The sequence below is a fragment of the Pocillopora damicornis genome, chromosome 10 (assembly GCF_964200805.1).
Source record: "Pocillopora damicornis chromosome 10, jaPocDami1.2, whole genome shotgun sequence".
NCBI classification, from domain to species: domain Eukaryota; kingdom Metazoa; phylum Cnidaria; class Anthozoa; order Scleractinia; family Pocilloporidae; genus Pocillopora; species Pocillopora damicornis.
Genome location: NC_142679.1, coordinates 19,334,947 through 19,347,936, shown reverse-complemented (window position 1 = coordinate 19,347,936; position 12,990 = coordinate 19,334,947). Strand labels below are relative to the sequence as shown.

The 12,990-nt window shown below is 37.7% G+C and overlaps 1 protein-coding gene and 1 pseudogene across 3 annotated transcripts in view; both read left to right on the top strand.

The window, feature by feature from the left end:
* LOC149039282 (uncharacterized) overlaps window positions 1–3,115 on the top strand; it is a 7,179-nt pseudogene extending 4,064 nt beyond the window's left edge.
* The window catches only part of LOC113684493 (uncharacterized), a 78,727-nt gene that overhangs the window by 32,013 nt on the left and 33,724 nt on the right, over window positions 1–12,990 (top strand). The window lies entirely within an intron of this gene.

Sequence of the window (12,990 nt, the reverse complement as noted above, 5' to 3'; positions counted from 1 at the left end):
CCCCAGGGACTACCCGGAGCCCGAACTACTTTGGATTCTTGAATAAACTGTAGGAGTTTGAAAGAAATCGGCGAGATGGCATGTGTCACGCCTGCCTGGTCCTCTCGTGGACAGACTCTTAATTCCAGCAGGAGATTTTTTACTTTAATGCATTTAATGCCTGCACGAAATTCTTTTTCCTTTCAACTTTCATGTGAAATATCGATTTCATGTGAAATATCGATTGAAACTATCTGCAATGTTTTTTTGATCAGTCAGAGGATCTGTACCAGCTTAGAGTATCTCAAGGTTGTTTTTTCAATTTTTTTCTCTCGTCTTCCTTTGCAGTCTTGACACTTACTTGTTTAAGATAATCTCAAAGCGCTTGGTTGCATAATAAAATTTTTGTTCTGTTATTAAATTTTGGGAACGTGTCTAATGCATTAAAAGTCCTTCCCGTTATAACTGATATATTCTGGCTCAGTATTCTGGTTTTTTTTGGTTTTAAGTTTTGTTACAGGAAGTTAGATTTAAAGCATGTCTTAAGGGATAGTATGAGACAGAACATGAAAATCAAACGCTTATGTCAAAAGTATATTAAAATTTAAGTTCTTAACTTTGTTTGGGATTTTATTGAGCAACCTTATGTAAAGTTTTCTATTAGATTCACTCCATCGCCACGGGTTTTGCCGACATGAATGAAAGGCTTCGTGCTAGAAACTTCCAGTCAAATCTACCAAGTAAACAATGACAGTAACTCTTTAGAAAATTTCTGTAAAAGGTTCTTTGAAACTGAAAGGGAAATCTATCTTTGATTGCTTCGTCACTCGTTCTCTTAATTCTTCCTTTCAAGTTACTGACAGACCCTACAATTTACAGCAAATAGAAGCTAGGTATTTTCAGCCGGAAAAGGGAAAGGAAAGTCAAACACCTATGCCAAGCGAAAAGGAACTTCGTCACGCGTTACCCCTCGGAAAAAAAAAATGAAAAGAAAAAAATACTGAGCGTTCAAACTGTTTTCAGTATTCACTGGTATATTTTAATAGTGCTTAGTTAGTCATAACAATCATTCAGATGACTAAGCTCAAACTAACCGCCCATAACTCGTGATCAGCAAGGTTTTTACTTGATAACGTAATTTTACAAAACGATGGAGTCCTTTGAAAGGTTCTTGTAATGAGGACAGCGTGTGATTAGCCATGTCGGTGGTCGGTTTAACTGAAACAAAGATACTCATGTCTATCACCCATACTTGGACTTTGCCACCGTTAAATTACCGCCATGGAGCAATTCAAGATATTTTTCTTTTTCATACAGTAAAGCCTTCCCCTTTCGCACCCACTTCATGTTTGTCTGGTGCAATTTTAATGAATGAATAAGACAGGTCACAATCATGTATCTTCAATTTCAAGTTTCGATTGATGTCTAATAGGCCATTTTACAGTTGTGTACTTAGTTGCCAAGCCTTTGATTTGGAGTGAGGCTGAAGGTGACCTTGTTGTGATAGAGACCAGTTTCCAATTAGCATGATAACAAAGTAATTTGCATTTGAAAAGCAGCAAGGTTTGTATCATAACAAGGTCACCGTCAGCCTCATTCCTGTTCAAAGGCTTGGCAACCAAGCACGCAACCGTAAAATGGACTATTGTGGAGAAGAGTGCCAGTGTGCGGCGATAGATCAAGCATCGACCAGCGGGTGTCCGTTTTATCCCTCGAGCATGCGCAGGTGAATGGCCACTGGCTCGCATTGCAAGTTTTGTTTGTGCCTTCTTCTTTTTGTCACTCATGTATGGGCAAGATAACTCTTTGAACTAGCATATGAATGCAGTTTCCCGAAAATATTTCCAGAGCAAAAATATTACCACAGCTGCAGTGTCAAGAGGGCATAAAGCTAATAGTGGAAGGACATTTATTTAATAAAATCAACCCTCTTATAGAGGATTCCTGAGGCCCTTTGCTTGCGTAAGACCGCGGTTTGGGTTAGACCTCGTGTAAATAACTGGCTCTGAGACTTGAAATTCTCAGCTAATGTGTTAACACCGCTCTCTTGTGTCCAATTTGCCGAGGTATTTTTTGTGGTTTGTCAGTTTTGAGACAGAAAAAAAAATCCGTAAAGGTGGTTTTTTTGGCAATTATGTTTTTAAGTTAAGTATTTATATTCCTTTTAGCTAAATCATTCAATACCCCAATCGAAATTTCGAGAAGCAATGGATAAATACGAAATGCAAACATTTCTTCATATACACATCAGGGGAGGTGCATGGCAAGTGGTGCTGCTGTTTATGGACGAGTTACCTACACGTAAACTGCCATGGGACTGGTATCGTGAAGTGCGGGACGAGGACGAGAAGATGTTCAGTATGCCGTTGTACAGTTCGACGTCAGGCATATTGAAGGCGTGGCCAACGGAGTACGACCCTGATTTGATACACTGTGTAAAGCGATCACCAACAGGGACTGGAAGGTAACCAGATTAATCCTCTCTAGCAGTCGTATATCTGATGAAGGTCTAAAGAAATTGAGATCAGCGCTTACTCAGAGTGAACTTTACAGCTTGACACTGAATGACAGTGGTTTAAAAAGTCAAGGATTAAAACACCTGTGTGAAGTGCTTACCAGTAGCTAGTGACTGCAATTTAACATGCAGCTTCACCGCCAGTGACAGTAGGTTAGGAGATGAAGGAATAATACACCTGTGTAACGCACCTACCAGTGTCAACTGCAAATTAACCAATTTGACCGTCACAGGGACTTTCTTTGGAAAAACAGGATAATACTCTTGTGCGATGCACTGATCAGCCCTAAGAGCAAGTCAGTAACCAACTTAAACGTCAGTTGTAATAGGTTAGGGGAAGAAGGAATAATACTCTTGTTTATTTTTCTGACCAGCAGTAACTGCTCATTAATCAGTTTAAATGTCAGTCATTATAGATTAGGAGATAGAGTATTAAAGGACTCACCTGAAGCTTTAACCAACGAGAACTGTACATTAACGAGCTCAGACATTAAAGACAATGAATTAGGAGATGAAGAAATAAAGTACTTGTGTAAAGCCTTAACTGATAGCAACTGCAAACTACAGAGCATAGACCTGCGAGGAATTCGAAATATAACAGACGTAGAAGTGAAGGGCTGATAATTTGCCGTTTTATTAAGTCAGAGGCATAAAGCTCGGATAGGCTCCTCTTGTTACTTATCGCATGTCAATTAAAATGTCATTTTTATGAAGGATAGAATTATTGTTTAACGCTTGTTTTTTTCACTGTATAAATAACAGTTTGGAAGATTATCTCGCGGTATTTACTCTCCATGAGTTGTCGATCAAACTGTGTATTCTAAACGACTCTCAATGTGGCAGACAAAACGTCGCCACCAACAATTAATGGCATCGTTAGACAAAATATTATTAAATTTTCGTTGATCTTTTGTTCATGTTAAGTTCGTTTCAGAAATCAAGTTAAAATACAGTAGCAAGATAGGCCTTTTTCTGGAAGTGTGGATGCAATTCCGTGTAAGAGGTCCGTAGGATGCAAAGAATATTGAATTATCTTTTTATAAAGTAGCTAGTGAATATCTTTGTCTTCTGAAAGACAAAATTTTGAACATTTTCCGAGAACTAATGACGTACAAATAAGATAAGAATATGTTGGTTTAATTTTAATGACAGATGATAGTTTTTGTCAGTCGACTTAAAGATACCATGTAACAGCTTAATTGAAAGTGCTCTCCTTTGTTGTTTACGTTGTAAAAACTATTGCATTCTCTTTCAAAGTTAGTTTAATCGGACTTGGCCAAGGAAATCATTTAGGCAAAGTTTGTAATCTAACTTGTAATTTGTTTCCAGCTTAGCTGACGATTTTATCAAAAACAGAATTAAGTAGTACTCTTCAAATTACTTTTGGTGAGAAATGATGGCACGGGTAATGCAGTTTTTTTGATAGTATAGTCCCTTTTTCAGTTTAATCGAGCAGGTAGGAATATAATAAAAAATATAGCTTACATATATATTTTATAATTTTTAAATATGGAAACGAAAGTTTTTAAGGCAGGAGATTTTGTAATCCAATACTTTGTACTTATAACAAGTTTCTGATTCGGACCAACAATTTGATTCGGACCAATTGAGAATCAAACTATGGGCTGGCAGGGGGTACTCATCTACATATGCTACAGGGAGACGTTCCGCCAAAAGGGATGAGGTGTTTTAAAACATTTTAGTTTGAAAACAGCTACAGATTTGAACCACCACGATCTTAAATTGGAAACTGCGAGAGCGAATGAACACATTTTCCTTCAACTCCAAATGAATGAGAGAGAAAGAGAAGAAATCAAAGTCCAGCATTTCAGCATAATTTTCCAGGTCAATTTTACCTGCTAATTCTTGACTTCTGCATTGATACAAAGCTCAATCCATTTTAGACATCTCTTGTCAAATTCTTATTTAAGAAGTGTAAGTCGGTAAGGGACCAGTCTGTCGCCTGGGGGTGGGGTGGGGGTGGAGGATGTTCGGAGATAAAATAGATTTCAGGGGGAGTGGAGGGGGGATCAGTCGTTGCTAACAGAGTATAAAGTGAGGAATATAGAGAATTGACTACCTATGAAGTGTTTGTGTGTGTTTAAGGGGGGGGGGGTTCCTCAGAATATTACAGAGCCTAAGGGGGGATTGGGTAAATTTTATTGTGACACAACCAAATTCCTCCTACCCCTCCAAGAGGTAATGAATAGTGACCAGCTCCAAAGACTCGCGAAGATTGATAACTGTTCAGTAAGTCTGAGACTCAAAGCTCTATCAAAGACAAAAGACTCACATGTCGGAGAACTCCTGTTTACCAGCGACTCTGTCCTGGTTGTCAATGATACTGATAACATTAAGCAAATTGTACGGTAAAGATCTGGTGTAACTCTGTCGGATTAAAAATTGATGCCTCAAAATCAGGAATTCAATCTGTGAAACTCACGGGATCTAACTAGTTTAAATAGTCTAACTAGTCTAATTAGCATCGTTACAATGCCATAAACCGATTTGTCAACTGATCTTCGGAAGATATTCGTACTTCAAAAGCTTGTTTTGCGCCTCAGTGCCGTTATTGGTGTGAACTATGTTTGTCACTTGCTGCTTTCGAAAAGCCTGTGCCTAACGAACTTTGCATGATAGCCACGTGTTAGATAGTTCTGAATATTTCATTGGTCTTTGTAAAGCCGGGATTCTTTCAAAGTGTTCATTCGCTTTTCGAATTTGTCTACTGTGTTAGCATAGGTGATGCTCTTCATAAGGTCTAAAATATCTCTTGCTCGGCAGACGAAAAGCCATTCTTCTCTGACTTGCACCAGCGATGCATTCCTTGTAATCTATGGAAATCATAAATGTACACAAAACTTTTGGAAAATTGTTCTTCAAGTGCAGTGATTTCTGCATTGGAATAATCCACCATGAAGTACGTCGGATTCCACACTGGGTTCCATCCCTTGATTATGGCAAGTGCTTCACTTATAGAGGCTTGATCTTCGGACTGGCACATGAATTTAGCCACAACCTTATATCCCACGTTGGTATGTACACAAACGAAAAAAGTGGAAACGTACCTTGTCGTTTTGTACGTGGCGTCCATCAGGGCCAGTTCACTACCATATCTTTCAAACATTCGTGGTTGCAATGGCTCTTGATGTACAAAGAAGAAGGTTTCCTCAGCAGTTCCAGGTCTTGGTTCATCTTTTTCGTTAATGACAGCGTCTCTGGTTCGGTAAAAGAAGTTGCTTTTGGGAGACTTGGTTTGCCATTAGTTTACCCAATGCTTCTTGGTCGTAATCGTAATACTTCACTGCTGAAATCGCCTTGGCAATGTGGTTGCGCACGTCCTGACGACAAGGGTAGTATCGCCTATTTGTTTTCTTTGGTCTTCGTTCCTCGGGATGGCCAGAAAATAGATCCTCTCGAACATATTTATCAAGAGACCTTTGCAGCTCAGAAAAGTTGGTTATGTTTTGGTTTACAAGGCCGTAGAACTTGTCAACTACACGTTTATCGACGTAATGTCCGATCGTGGACAAGTCCCTGACAGGGTGGTTGACATGAGAGAAGCTTAATGGGATCTTCAGATGGAACCGAGTCGAGGTACGGAATCTAAACCCCGAGTCACTCTTCGGTTTGTCATTGATTTCTTTTAGAACAGCCCTCTTAGCCATCACCAAGCTATCATCCGACAGGAACTTTGCTTTGTCAATGAAGTAATCGTTGTACACTCGAATACATCGAATCTGCATGACGGCCGGGAAATCCAATTTTTCGAATTCTGTGAGTGTATTCTAGTTTTTCTTGCTCATTCGTGTACATGAGCGTTGTCACTCTTGCAGGTATAACTTCCTGGGGCATCCTAATTGGTACAGAATATTTTAATATAGGTCACGGCTGTGTTCTATGGGGGAAAAATTAAATTACATTATTCCTCCAGCAGCGATATTATGTGGGACATCGTAATAGAAAATTAATCAGTCCATTTGAATAAGCTCAAATTCAACCTCTCGACTCTCAGTTTCCGTTATCATTTCTCGATTGACCTCTTTTTTTACTTAAACGAATGTTTGTTAATTCATTTACTGTAATTTTAACCAACCTTTGAAGATCCATGAATACAATGTCGAGTTTCACTGCCAGAGATTGAAAAGGGATGGCCAAACAACTGTATGACAATACGAGAGGTGCTGTCAAATGAAATCAGATAGAGTTGTTAAGCAACATGCCTTATTTCCGGTTTACGTGCAAAAGTGGCAATAAGAACCAGACCTTTGACCCAAACCTTTCAACCAAAGCTACTGTTGGCTGTTTCTAAACCAAATAGACCTTTTAGGTAGAGATAAATGAATAAAAAGTAGTAACAACAGCAATAACAACAAACACAAAGAAACTGAAATGAAATGTAAACATGAAGTTAAGACGTAACATCTTACAATCGCGTAAGGCTGCCTTGGAAGAAATTTACCATAAACTCTGAAAGACGGCGATTCTTCTCTATTGAATTATTCCTGAATTAGGATAATCAGGATAGGAAACCGGGATCTGTTCACTTTAAAACACTGAGAGATTATATACCTGTTTGAGAAAATCTGTTGTGGTTTTCCTCTTTTGAATGGCTTTCTGTAAGTACATAACACGTGGAGTTCAACACCTGAAATGAAAACGGCTAACAGATCATCCATCTCTGCTCTGTTTCCCTCGAAATATCCAAAACATACATACATATACATACATACTTTATTAACGTGGCTGACACTTAGCCATGTAAAGCTAGTTTACGGGTCAGTCACGAAAGAAAAGATAAATAATTAAACCTAGAAACTATATAAAAGTGTTTAAAATGATGTAGTATCATGGAACTGTATAAATTACAGAACTATCAAACTTATAAAAACTAAGTTAAATTTCAAATAAGGGACTTTGAACTTGCAAGGTCGAGCTCCTTGAGTCCCCGTTAAAAACTGCGGCAGCCATCGATATTTCTTAAATTATTACGAATAGTGTTCCATAGTCGGGCAGCTGGTATCTCCATGACTTGATCCTATACTTTATAGAATTTACTTTAGGTAATTTTAAAATAGCATCACCACGTAAAATTATAGTTAGAATTGGAGTTTTTCTGTTGAGCGATTACTACAAAAATGCCAAGACTCGGCACAGTAATTAAAATGTGGAGCAATAAATGCTCTACAAAGGTTTTCTCGCAGCTTTAACAGAAGCAATAATAATAATAATAAAGTAAAGTATTTATAGCGCTTAATCCACTATTTGTCTATGGCGCTTTACATTAAAAAAGATATTTAAAAAGCTAAAAGTTCTACAACATTATAAAAAGAAAGCATCACTTAAGTTGCATCAATAAGTAAAAAATCATCTAAAAATTAAAAGAGTTAAAAAGCTTGTTTAAAAAGATATGTTTTTAAATGTCGTTTAAAATGTCTATCGAACTACTGGATCTTAGTTCAAGTGGTATCGAGTTCCATAGTCTCGGTGCCGCCACAGCAAACGCTCTCTCTCCATATGTTTCCAGTCAAGCTTTCGGGGTCGCCAGAAGGTGTTGAGAGGACGATCTTAATTTCCGTTCAGAGGTGTGGTACATAAGTAATTCACTGATATAGGAAGGCGCTGTTCCATTGAGAGCTTTGTAGACCAGTAGGAGAATTTTAAAAACTGTACGGTAACGGACAGGTAGCCGGTGAAGCTGTTTGAGGACGGAGGTTATATGATCAAATTTCCTAGTACGTGTAACTACTCGAGCTGCTGTGTTTTGAATATATTGCAATCTTGAAATTAGATGTTGTGGAAGACCATATAGCAAGGAATTGCAGCTATCCAATTTCACAGCAACAATTTTGGCACTCTGCTCGTCAATGTACTTTCTGATTTTGGCGATATTTCTTATGTGATAATGAGAAGACTTGCAAATTGATTTTATGTGTTCCTCAAAGTTAAAACACTTATCAAAAAGTATAGAACAAAAAGGAATGTTTTGTTCTGCCTTGTTCGTTTTCGAGGCCAAATGTAGGCGTTGTACAACCAATTGTATTTTCGTTCAGAGCAGTTTATTTGGACTTTACCTAGTAAGTCGTTTACACAAAGCTTGTGCTCTAACCCGCAATTTTTTCATCTTAGCTGATGACTTTATGAAGAGAAGAGTTATGTATGACTCCAAAATTACATCCTAATGGTAGGAAATTGCTTTACGGGTTACGTAGTCCTTATAATGTATAATCTCTTTTTCAATTTACTGTAATAGTTCAAAATTTAATGTAAAGTAATTGATAATGTGTAAGTTATTGTTCCAAAATTCTCAACTCTCAGTAGAAATAATATTTTACATATATATTTGATATTTTTTAAAGGACCACACTAAACTTCGAAGTATATTAACCAAGGACATTGAATATGTGCAAGGACTGCAGTTAAATTTAACAAATGTTGTTTCATTTTTTCGATCCTAGCTTTTACTGAATCTTTTCAGCCTTATTGAAGGAAACACGGGCTGGAACACACATATCCGTCTTATTTGGGCACGAAGGTTCTTTCTCTGTTTGTATCTGGTACAGAATAAATATAAGTAACTCCCTCCCTGGTCAAAGCAAAACTCTAAATGCCTTGCGCAAGAGCATAGTTCAGGGCTCTTTGTGGGGAAGTGTCGAGTAATTTCGCTAAGCAAGAACGCTCTTCCATAAAACCAAATGCTTCGACTTAGCGTTGGACTTCCTTTCAACCATCTCGCAAATTTACTGAAAATTCAACAGAAGCTAGTAAAACAGGTCTGTAGCTCTCCACTTTGATTTTGGCACCTTTTATAATGCGGAATATCACCGTGCTGTTTTCAAAAAAAAAAAAAAAACCAACAGTTACATTCCCGGCCTTCCGAATTATACCAAATTTGAATGAGCTATCAAAAAAGTGCGTGGTGGTTCAAATCTGTAGCTGTTTTCAAACTAACATTTTTTAAGACACCTCATCCCTTTTGGCGGAACATGTATTTATATCGGAAATTTTGACTAATCTTCCTAACCTTCTGAAAGTTGATCTTAAATTGGAAACTGTGAGAGCGAATGAACACATTTCCTTCAAGAATGCTATTAAAGGCTTTCACCCCAGTCTCGAATTATCACTTTTCAAGGGCAATTATTCCTTATTTAAAAGAATCTGTTGTCTGATTTTATTACTACTGATGAATGCTTCCATTCCTTATTCGAATTATACATTTCAAGGGAAACTATTCGTTAGTAAAGATGATCCCTCTTCCTTTATAATTATTAAGTGAGATAGTTATCTAATACTTTCAGTTCTTCACATGAGCCTAGTACAATGTGAAGTGTTTGTTAAATGCCTGTTTTTAACCATTTATGTGAGGTAAGGCACTGAATGCTAAATACAGTGTATCTCTCTGTTTACCTTTCCTTTCAGGTACTTTGCCTCCCCCTGAACTCTTTTCTACTGATCTTGAAGATGAACTAGAACAACTTCAACAATTTATTTGGATACTTACACTCAGAAAAAGCATGAAAGGTGAGTGAAACATGTGTATTGGCTCCGTTGAACAAGGGAAAAGAAATATGGAAATGATGCAAGGAAATGGTTCCACTGGTATTCTAAGCTTGATTTTTTAAGTAACCAGTAGAAAGGTGAAACACTTTCTTTGAGTTTGCTATAAAGGACTCCTATTATTTTCTCTCAAATATCTCAGCAACTTGCAACTTGCCTACATGCAACTTGCAAAGCATCTGCGCTGCTCCTTACGTGTTGAAGCATTGAATAATGTGTATTTACTCTATATTAAAGGTAACCCCTCTTCGTGTGCAATGCTATCAACCAAGAATGGTGTTTAAAAATTCCTTAAACCATTTTGCTGTTTACTTCTTCCCTCAGGTAGTTCACATTCCCATGTTCCTACCATTAGAACAGTATTTAGACTACGCCAGGAACTTAAGAAAGTCAAGATGGAAGGTGAATAAATAATGTACATTTAGAGAAAAAACAATTTTAGTAGAATGCTATTAAACACTTCCACTTCTTTATCGAAGTATATTTTCCCACTGAACTCCTGCAATGCAGTCTTTTACTGCAGTAATTATTAACAACTGTTATGCCCATTGGAGGCGTAAGATATAAGTTACGTTACTACGCTGGCACCCAGCACCTAGATGGAGACTGTTTTCACAAGTGGTAACTCCTGGCAACCCAGCCATCAGCCGTCTTGTAGTAAGGAGACAACCTCCCATTGCACTTGGGGAAAAAAAAGAATGAAAGAAAAGAAACTGGCTTCTTAGGATAAGTTCATCATGGTCATATAAACTTTCAAATGTTGGTACATATGCAAAATTACAGGTGCTGTTTCAGGTTATGCGTAGTTTCGTGGTGCGCACTTGCAGTGCTCGGGATTTGTACGCGCATTAAGTGCGCGGTATTGTCGTGAATCCTGGATACAACTCTAGCATTTTATCAGAGTGCTTAGACATTTTTAATGGTATCCATTTACAACCTTGATGTCTTAAGGCCCCGCAAGCGTCAAATTGTGCTCTAATTTAGAACAAGGTGTACACATGCAGGTTGTAACTTGAGTTTTTATGTCGAACGTCAGAGTTACGATGACCACATCGCGCTACCAGAGGTTGTTAGCATTCCCACATTGCTGCTTCAATACTGCATGTAGTACTAATGCATATGAGTGAACTGTAGTACATGTAGGAGGGCCTCAATGGGGCTAACCGTTTACCATAATAAAAATACATTTTCCTCTTAGTCGGAAAAATTGACGAATTTCAACCGTCAGTCTTAACATAGCATAACATAAATGTTTATTCACAATTCAAATTTTGAATAAAAGGTAAAAAGGAAACAAGAGGTTACCCCTTTCAAGTTTTTCTCCTTAAATAATTAAAAATCACAGTAAAATAGTTCAAAAATTCCTAAAACATTAGTAAAATGGCATCTGAGTCTGTTCTTGTAAATGTTCAGAGTTTTTGCCTTTGCAACTTCTTTAGGTAAATTATTCCATTCATTGACTATATTCACACAGAAAGAATACTTAAAACTGTTTTGCTTTGCGGGCAATGGTTTCACTTTATGGCAAATGGTTGGTTCTTAACTGTCGAAAATCATGTGCAAATGTAAAATACTTAAATGGGTGTAGCCGGTTAAGACTGTTAACCGCCTTATAGCACTCGGTAAGCGAAGAAAATAAACTTCACAGATGTAGAGTTGGCCATTTAAGGACCTTTAAGCGCTCTTCATACGACATATCTCGGCCGGTGTTTCTGATTGCATATCTAAGTGTTCTGCGTTGTACTTTCTCGAAAATAGCCGAATCCTTTCTGAGGTGTGGAGACCACACTGGAGAGCAGTAATGAAGTATTGGATGTACTAAACTCGTGTACCTTGAATGAGTTGCCAGTAATCTGGGATCGCCACGCGGCAAACAACGGAAATTGCTACAAAGAAATATATGGCGAAAATTTGTCTCGGCGTTCAATAAAACGATTTTTGAGATAATTCAGCGCTTTTTTGCAGCCGTTTTATCATAAAAGGATGAAAGCAATGTTGATACGTGGGAAGTCTAAGTCTTTGATCAAATAACCATGAAATATGTGTTAAAATCTATCGATAGATTTCTCTCCTTTCGTAAGGTTTATTGTGAAATCGTCATTTCGTAATGTTCTCGAAACATCACATAGTTACGTATAAATCAAAGGAAATTACCTAATAAAGTAATTTACGTGCACAGCCATTTTTAATACTAGCTAACGTCTTTCTTATACAAATTATGGCTTCCAGAAATTTACCTCCTCAAAGGAGAGAATTCGTCGTCAGAGGAGATGGAAATTGTTTTTACCAAGCAATTGCCCTCTGGAATGATGAAATAAGTGATGAAATAACATGAAGAAATCCGCAGGTTAAGTTCTAGTTTAATAGAGAGAAATCCGAAGGTGTTTGAGCCGCTACTTTTCTCTTCGAACTCCGTGGAGGATCATGTCAAAAACAGCAAGATCACGGGAACTTGGGCTGAAACTGTGGACATCTTCAGCTGTGCATCACTTCTCGAGCGACCCATTTGCACCTTCTTATCGTCGCAGAAAACATGATACAACTTTGAACCGATTATGAAAACTGATTCGTTTTCGTCACTCATAAAAAAGAAGTGCAAGTGTCCAATCACTTTGATGTATCATGATAAGTATGCTCAGGCAAATCATTTTAATCTCCTTCTGCCTAGAGGTAACTGTTGTAGTGCTCCAGTGCCTGAGAATACAGCATCCTCTGTTTCAATAGATTTAGAAAGCGGTGGTAATTCATACGCCAAAGCTTTGAAACAAATGTCACAAACTCATCCTTCCTTCAAACCACATTTGATTAAATCTACAGAGTCCAAGCAACCCGGTCAAGATCTAACTTCTTTAAGTACAAAAACATTGTCTTCTAACTCTAAAACAACTGCGGAAAAGCCAACTCAATCTTCAAAAGCTACCACTGCCGAACAAACCTCT